Source organism: Aplysia californica, unplaced genomic scaffold (assembly GCF_000002075.1).
Source record: "Aplysia californica isolate F4 #8 unplaced genomic scaffold, AplCal3.0 scaffold01211, whole genome shotgun sequence".
Taxonomy (NCBI): domain Eukaryota; kingdom Metazoa; phylum Mollusca; class Gastropoda; order Aplysiida; family Aplysiidae; genus Aplysia; species Aplysia californica.
The window spans coordinates 141661-150982 of NW_004798481.1; the positions used below are offsets into that span (position 1 = coordinate 141661).

Consider the following 9322-nt stretch of genomic DNA (forward strand, 5'->3'; position numbering starts at 1 on the left):
ACCCATCACGAGCAGATATGCAATAAAACAACGCAAATCGAATCAGGAGACAGATAGTCAAACTTTGTTATTTGCACAGGAACTTTTTTCAGAAATTCATCCTTTTTAACGCAATATGACGTAAAATAACATTCCGAGAATGAATGGAAGGCATTGCCGTGTAGAACGACTTCAAAGTAAAGTAAGGATGCGTTCAAAGAGTTTTAGTTTTAGTTTTAATTTTTTAACAAGAGTTTTTCTGCACTTGCAAAACAATAATTTCATTCACATAAGTGCAGAAGATTAGAGGTGTTACAAGAGAGTAACAAACACAAAAAAACCCCGAAGGACGAGAGATGAAACGATAAATATCTGATAGTGATAGGAAAGAAGGTGCAAACCACTATAGAGCACTCGCAAACCACCCATGTTTAAGGAGTTTGCCTATAATGTGAATTATAGGGAGGGAGAGTGCTGAGTTCTTTTCTTTAATTTTTTTATTTTTTATTATTGTTTGATTTTCTTTTGTTAATTCGTTTATTTGTTGTTTTTACTCATTTATCTTGATTTTCTTTTGTTAATTCGTTAATTTGTTATTTTTACTCATTTACTTTGATTTTCGTGTTTACTGGCGCAAGTGGTGTACCTGTAACGCGCTTTGCCATCGCACACTGAAGACGTCAGTTCGATTCCCGTCTATCTGTTTGGATGTTACACCCCCCCCCCCCACACACACACATACACACATCAGCCCGGGTTGGCCCTGACATGCAGGGTCGAAGCAGTCTCCTACATGATCTAAAATAATTTTAAAACGCGCTTTTGTAAAAGTTTTACGGCACTTGCAACACTCTTAGGTTTTATAAGAGCCAAAGATTAGAAGTGTTACAAGAGAGTAACAAACAGCAAAAATAAGGAGGAGGGATAAGGACGAAAGATGTTTGATAGGAAAGAAGGAGCAGACCACACCAGAGCACCCGCCAACTACCCAGTAAAATGTTTAGATAGAGCATACAGCATCGATAGATACAATACATAGTTTTTAAGTTTCTCTTGTTGTATTGTAACATTTTACCATCCGCACAATGCGTTGTTTTCAGGGCTGTCAGACATATTGGTGAATTGTGTGCGATCATTATACAGATATTTTCATTTTCTTATTTTGTCTGGTGTACTTTGTTTCTCTTTTTTCTATTCTACTTTTTATTTTCTAATTTACTATCTTTTTAAATCAGCTAACCATCTATTTTTGTTAATTGACGGACTAGTAAACCGGTCGAAGAATTCTCTAGCGTCTTTTTCACATGGTAGAGGTATATCTGAAGTAGAACTATTTGTTTGAAGGGAAGATGTGCTGAAATGGTGAGGAAAAAAATGCCTGCAAAGTCAGGATCATCCACAGCGGATTTGAACCCTCAGGATGCGCTGCCCCCACGCCACCGAGGCATCTAGAGTTCTGACGTATTGCTAGGTGGTTGGCAGGTGCTTTGGTGTAGTTTTTCTCCTTCTTTCTTATAAAACTTATATCGTCATTAACTTATTTCTTCTTCTTTTCTTTGTATGTCACTCTTTGGAAACACCTCTGATTTTCGGCATTTTAATGATCTATTTGTGTTGCAAGTGTCGTAAAACTTGTGCTAAAATAAATCTAAATTTGAAACAACTGACCAGCAGGACATGACGGGAAACCCAAAATTTTAACCCATTGACAGGGGTGCCGATAGCTCAGTTGGTATCACGCTCGACTGCGGTGTGAACGGCGCTGGTTCGAATTCCCAACGAGACGACTATACACTCAAGCTTGGCCCTATCACAAGTTTATTCATTCGGCTTGGTCCTATCGGGTGCATGTATTTCTAAGGAAAATTAGAAGTCTCGAATGAATTTGTGGCGTTAAACTATAATATTACGTACGGACCCTTCACGTTAAAGCATGAACTCGGATCTATGAGGCCAAAACAACCATTCGATTCCCGATAGGCTCTGTGAAGTTCTGGGTCTCTATCCAGCTACAAAAACTTTTCTTTGATTACGTATTGCATTTATATTATAATGAATATTTACCAGGCTTTACATGTACAGCATACTCGATTCACATTACAATATTATATATACATGTATTATGTTATTACCCCAGTAGACCCGGAGACACCACCAAACATTCTCGGCTTCTCCGGGGGCATACAGTGCAAGCTGCGGATTACAGTACGCGCTCAAACACCAGTATACCGACAAGATCACTGGATATAGGCGGGTACCTACTCCCACCTGAACGAAGTGAGGAACAATTTTGTAAAGTGCCTTTCCCAAGGACACAACGAGGGGCCTCAGACTTAAGTCTAATTGACTGACTGACTGACTGACTGACTGACTGACTGACTGACTGACTGACTGACTGACTGACTGACTGACTGACTGACTGACTGATATGAGTAGGAGAGGAAAGGAGTGGCTTTGAAAAATGAGACGAAGCCAGAATTTTGAAAGACGCCTGGCCTCATGACGTAACTGATTGTGGGGGTGGGGGAAAACAGAGGGCGGGTGAGGGCTTGGTGGAAGTTTTCTGTTAGTGCAGATCTGACAGTTTCTTCTTCATGAAATCATGAAGGGCCCCGTTTACTTTATTTTATTGTTTTTTTTCTCAAAATTTGAAAGATGATTCCACTGGCCTTAAATTATTCAAAACTACCGTTTTGTGTGATTTTATAGTGGTTCAAGTCTTACACCAACATCGGCTCCATCGACACAATTTAGACAGTTTAAGAGGTGGGCTTAAATGCACTTAATACAGATGCGTCCATCTGATAGAGGGTATTGTTTTAGCAAGAATGAATTGCCTGCTAACTTTTTTTTGTAGAATTGAACTGGAACAAATTATAATTTGTATTTAAAAAATAATAAATTGAAGAATGATCTCTGTCAGAAATCTAAAGAATAATTTATATTCCAGCTTCTATCATATGGGATTCAAGCTGCGAGCCTCTTTATTCTTTTGCGGATACCTACGTGTCCTTGTGAAATTGATTTCAAGCATTGAAATGCCAAGAATAGTTTCGAGTTGAAGAATAATTTTGTTATTTAATTGAATAATAAACTGCCTTATTGTACTATTTGTTCCGTGATAACCAGAACGCAATTGATGGGTTAAATGAATGTCGGAAAATCAACTTGTTAAAGATGAAGAATCTATACCTTGACTACTTATTAACTTCAAATTATCTTAACCATGACTAAATCGCAAATAGAAATAGTCTTTCATGTGACTAAATAATTTAAAGCTAACACGTATTGTTAAATTCTAATAGGAATAATCTGTAACATGACTTGAAGGATGAACATGGCCTGAGCCACGTCTTTTTATTATACAGAAATAAAAACATGCATCCAACAAAAAAGATCCTTTTCTGTCCAAAAATAGACTTTGTTTATTTAAGTGCAATATTATAGATGTCGTCACCCGTGCAGATAAAATGTTTTGTTTTGTTTCTCAAAGTCAAATAGAATTTACCCAAAAAAGGTTCTGTTTCTACTTTTTGTTTATTACATACGCTACCCCTTAAAAATAGTATCAAAATGCACAATGTAATCATCGCCTTTATAGCGTCATGGAGCACTTGTATAGAATCTCAACGAAGTGTCGGTGATGGCGTAATGTACATTCTTTTTATGGGTGATATTCTACTCCTGAAAGGAGTATTATCATTGTGACAATAATTGTGAATTTCGCGCTTTGATTGTGTCTGTGGCTAAAAGGGCAAGTGGTTTGATTAATCTATAATCGTTGACAATAAGGAGTGGAACGCACTTTTTAGCCTATCCTGGAAAATATCACGTGAACACTGAAACTCATCTGAACTTAAACATCGTTCACTTACCCGACCCCTTAATGCTTATACATTTGCCACCTATCAAAACATGCATCCGAAAAGAGGACACCTGTATGAGAACTGGTTATGACAAAATTCAGATTTACCACCTCCCCCTCTCCTATTTTATTTCTCTCCTCCTCATTTCTAACCCCCCCCCCCAAAAACGCAAACGTCCCAAACCAAACCAAACAAAAACAAACCGAAACAAATAAAAACAAAACAAAGCAGTCAGCGCACCCCCAAATCTCGGTCGGCACCATAGTAAGTGAGGAATTATCCTCACTATTCTTACTAGATCTAATTAGTTAGATACTTGGAAATCTAATGTGTTCCACTTGCGACAATCATGATCTTGTACTAGATCCGGCTTTGTGGTCTTTTTTTGTTACGTGCATTGAATAAAGTGAAACAATAGCAAAACAGTCTGCGCAGTTAACGACCAAAAGAAAAAATGAAAATATATCACCCGAGAAAAAAAATACAAACGAAAAAAAAATTTATCTGAAAATTGACAAAGAAAAGAAATAATAGTTAATAGAAGTTAATAGAATGAAAAGCGAAGTTGATTTAATAATACAAAATATTATAGTCTTTGGTACTCTCACGAAGTATTGAAATGTATTTCACAGAAAGAGTAATATTGCCATGGGTAAAGGATTGAAATAAAGATGGTTTTCGTGGTATACCGTTGATTGGACTGTGTCTTTGTCTTTCTTTCTTTTTTCTTTTTTTTTTGGAGAGCTTTTGGGTTTTTTTTCTGTCAAAATAGAGCTGTGTTTAATGTAAGTGCCCACTCCGTATGTATAATAAACTAAATTACAGTTGATTTTAGTAGTTATTTAAAGTTTATCTGCTTGCATCTTATACATAATATATTTCTTTGCTTCAATTTTACAACCTATTACATACGAATACGTCTTTCAGAGATTGCGACATTTTGGCCCAGTGGTTGGAGAAAAGGAAAAGGAAGAGAAGAAGGCAGTGACCGCACAACTTTGGTGAAAGTGTCCGTGAATTGTTTATGTAGGTGTTTTTACGTCCCCATCAATACTATTTGGATCATTTAGGGGACGGGGTTTCTATCCTGCCTGCCAGGGTCAACCTGGGCTCAGAGGAATACAACATGCCACCTCGGGATCGAACTAGGGTACCTGAGTGCTACAGCAAAGCGCCTAACCGATACACCGCATACGCCAGTTGTGAGCGTGAGAAACCAGCAAAGACACATTAGTGTACTGATGTAGTGTTGAGGGGTTGTACCTCTTGCTGGTGGGTATTTCGGTTAATCTATTACTGCTATCCATACTCCCCTACGTCAGTGGCCTTGTGGTTAGGCTCTCGGACTCGCAACCGTAAGGTAGTGAATTCGAATCCCGTCAGGGCCCCGACGTTGTGTCTTTAGGAAAAGCACTTTGCAAGAATTTTCTTCACTTCACCCAAGTGGAAATGGATACCCAACGACAGAAGTGAAATATCTTGTCAGTTTATTTTTGTTTGAGTTGGTGACATTCGCAGCTTGTACTGTATGCTTCCCTGGAGAACGGGAATGTTTCTGAGTGTTTTACGGTCTACTGGGATAATAGCAGACTTAGTAAAGCGTACAGAGCATGCTGCAGAGCGTGGATATGCGCTATATAAATGCAATTATTATTATCTCTGAAAGGATGGCACTGTGAAAATCAAGCGACAGAAAACAATTCTGACGAATTCGCACATTAAGATATATAAAACATTAATTATGAAGATTACAGATTTACGAAATAAATTGCGTCTGTGTCCATAGTCAGTGGCTTTGCGCCTAGGGAAATCTTAGACTAAAATTTCTTTCTTGTTTCCATTCCAAGTTTATTGAATTAGTCAAAAAAAAATCTGCTAACAGATGTGGGATTCTTGAGTTAGATATTCCAAAACATGATGCAATCTGATAGCATAATATATAATATTGCTTTTGTGGTAAATTTCAAGCTTTGTTCTAGCGAAAGTGCCTCATGTTTCCTATTTATCCCAAAACCCCAAATGTATTGTTATCAGTCACACGAGTACTTTGTCAGAAACACGTTTATTATGTCCGCGTTTTTTTGTGTTTGCTTGTCTGTTTATTTGTTTATTTATTTGTTTTTTGTTTTTGTTTTGTTGTGTTTGTGTGCTTTTTTCTTTTATGTGTTTGTTTGTGCAGGTGCATTTTGCGTCTCAATTGAAATACCGAAAATCTCGACAAAAATCCTTCCTACACAGGAATCAAATTAGGGTCTCCTGCGAACGACGGCGAAGCGCCTAACCGCCACACCACAGACCCCGGATTGATGTTCCGTGCAGAATTAATCCCCAAAAACTGGATTCCATTGTTTTTAGCCTTAGAGCTGCTTTTTCACAGTCACACTTTCTCCGTCCGTGGAAGCAAACAAATGGACAACTTGTGTGATTCAAACATAATATACAACAAAAGTAGAGAACTTACCTCCACCGAAGACAGGTGGCTGAGGATGATGATCACGTGGTCTAGGAACCATGCTGCAAGATCCTCCTGGACCTAGACCAGGCGGGTTCGAACCCATCGGAGGAAAAGATCTCACACCGTTGTACCTGCCGTAGCCTTGTCCCATCTGGGAGAAAGGATTTGCAGAATCCGGATAAGAGCACGGAATGTTGCAAGGGTTTCCTAAACCCGCATCCATTGGAGGCAATCCACAGTTGGCATCGAAGCTAGGCTGATTGAGATAGGGGTAATCCATGGTGGTTGTGTCAAGGTTGAGTCTGCACAGATATCGCGGTTGTCAAAGTAAATTTGATGACAATATTATAGTAAATACGACTTGTTCAAGCTGAAAGATCCACAGCTGTTAGAGGCTCTGATATGGTGTGTTCTCGGGTTGCTGAGTCGTGAGACTCTCTATCTTCACAGCACAGGTTTCAGTTCTCTGAGTTCATAACACAACACATTTCTCGAATGTAGACAAGTGCATGAATAATGTTTCTGTAAGGAAAGTGAAAAAAAAAAAGAATTATTATTTCTCAAAGTCATTACAACATTAGTGTAGAGATAGAATGTGTTTGTGTCGGAATATCTGTTCTTCCCAAATTGACATTTTAGTGTAACGCATGTTTATAATTTTTAAAGGGTTCAGTTTATTGGTACCAGTCGTGAATAGAAATGTAGTTTGTAGGGACATTAAAAAAATCATGTTTTGTTTTAGGAATGCAGAGAAAAAAATATATACAATCGACTTGATCTCATGCATTGATATTTACATGACATGTAAACAGCGCTTTCAAAACAGAGCCTGGGCCCACTTTAGTAAATGTATACTTGCTTGTTACATGCCGCTGAGAAGGGTCATAAATACATTGCTCCTTGGAATCAAATCAATCTGAGCTGGATACAGTATGATAATTATAATTAAAGTATACAATTGAAAGGCAAAAAGAGAATAACACAGCTGAACATATCAGCAGGCATAAACAGGATTCTTTGTACAGAATCATGTTCTTCAACAAGGAAAAAAATGTGTTCTCTGAACAATATTACTCTTCAAATTTAAACTTGAAACAAAAAACTAGAAAACAGACTAACACACACGCTGAGAAAAAAAATGCCTTTAAGTATAGTCTATAAGATTTCTTCTTTGCGACGATCAGGTTTTGTTTTTGGTTAACTTAGACAGAAACTAGAACGGAACTAGACATATTCAAATGTTTATCTCGTTACTGGCTACAAAACAAGGCGCGATTTTGCCCATCCAAGCGATGTAATCTGATGCCATCTTCCTTCAACTCAATCGTCTGTAATAAATTAATATTATGATGATCTGTTATTCTATTTGTTCCGCTGTAGAGGTTCCGATGTTGTGGAATAATCCGATACATCAAATTCAGATTTTGCAACAGGGGAAGGTAAATCAATTTATTTCTGTCTTTTCCTGTGTGTCTAATAAACGCAATGTGATAATCAAGAAGAATGGCTGGCGAGATTTTGTTAGTACCAGTAACCTAAAGAAGAAATCTCGAAATCCCTGATGCGAATTCCGTAATGAGAAACAAAACGCATTTCACCAATGATGTAGACCGACTAGATAAATTCAGTTATGCCTTTCCCAAGGCATGTCGCTCCCTGGAAAATCGTACTAACCTTCCAGCGAAGGGCACGTAATTCTCAGGCGTGCACTGGCACTACGATCGTTTGACTAAAAGATTCGATTAGAACAGGCGAGCTTGGCTCTCTAAAAAGATGCACGGCTAAATTCTATCTGCCTTATATCTAATTTAGACCCCCCGCTCGGATAAAACGATCATTGAGTTTAGAAAGTGAGAAATTCGCTAAACGGCTCCAGCTTATGTACGTTGGGCCGGCTAATCGGATTCACGCCACACGCGTCTCGGTATTTCTACCGAGTTGTCCCCCCACAAGGGAAGGGGGTCCCTAGGCTGTCATTTACCGGCCGCCATAGCGCTAGGGCACGAGTCCACACCATGAGGCACCGCCCTTCTATTGGAAGGGAGTCCGGTTCCTGTCTGGCATTGGCCTAGGCTGGGATGTTCCAGACCGGAGGTGTTGTGAGGGTGGAGAGCGAGAGATGGGCGAGGGCGGGGGCTAAACGAGGGATAGAGATCGATAAACACTCGGCGATGGGGAGACAATTTTTCGGCAAGGGTGAGCAGGCTACGTCACCGTTACTTGCGCTGTTTCGGCATCTGTCGCTGTTCTAACGGGATGGTGGAGACTTCAAAGAGCGGCGCGGAGTGGGGGTTGGGGAAAGGGGTGAAAAGGGGAGGGGGTGGGGTGGAAAGGGGGGGGGTATCATACAGAATGATGAAAACAATGGCTGCTTGAGTTGTCTTACAAACATCGTATTACTACTACTCGTTATTGCTTGAGCCACGGACTAGGATTCAACTTTTCAATAATGTTTCATTATAGATCTATAATTTTTAGTACAAAAAGGGTATGCCTGCTATTGTTTAGACTTGATGACATTTGTTAGATTTTTAATCTATCAAAATTATTATTCTAAAGATTTTTACTTCATTCAAATGATTAGTAACTATTTGCTTGCTTCAAATTATGAAAGCAAAATGTTAGCGGTACTTTATACTTATAATTATTTCAGTGGTCCCGCATAATTAGATTTTCACCGTGTACGTCAAGACGAAAGTTCGATTCCTACATGGGGAAGATAACTTAATCTTATCAAGTATGTCAGTCTCTCCTGGAATGCTGTTTCTCCCTCTGTCAAGACTGGCCCATTCAAAACGTACAAAACCTATTGTTTGGTCTAGTTTGAACCGATGAAGGAGGGAAATAATCACAATCAAACAAATTAATGTTTTACCTACAACAGCGAGAGTAGAGAGTTAATGAGCGAGTTGATAATCTCGTTCACGTAGAGCAGTCGAATCTAAGCAGAATGTCATTTATTGCTTTTTGTTCCACAGTTCATATTGTTTCATATTAATTACCATTAGTGTGATGCGTATTT

The 9322-nt window shown here is 38.8% G+C and overlaps 1 long non-coding RNA gene across 1 annotated transcript; it reads right to left on the reverse strand.

Annotated features, from left to right (window-relative positions):
* Positions 1-4597: 4597 nt before the first annotated feature.
* Positions 4598-8266, reverse strand: LOC118478920. The gene is made up of 2 exons (XR_004859362.1): positions 7975-8266; positions 4598-6822 (listed from the first exon to the last, which is right to left on the reverse strand). It is a non-coding gene; the product is annotated as an uncharacterized LOC118478920 (long non-coding RNA).
* Positions 8267-9322: the final 1056 nt, after the last annotated feature.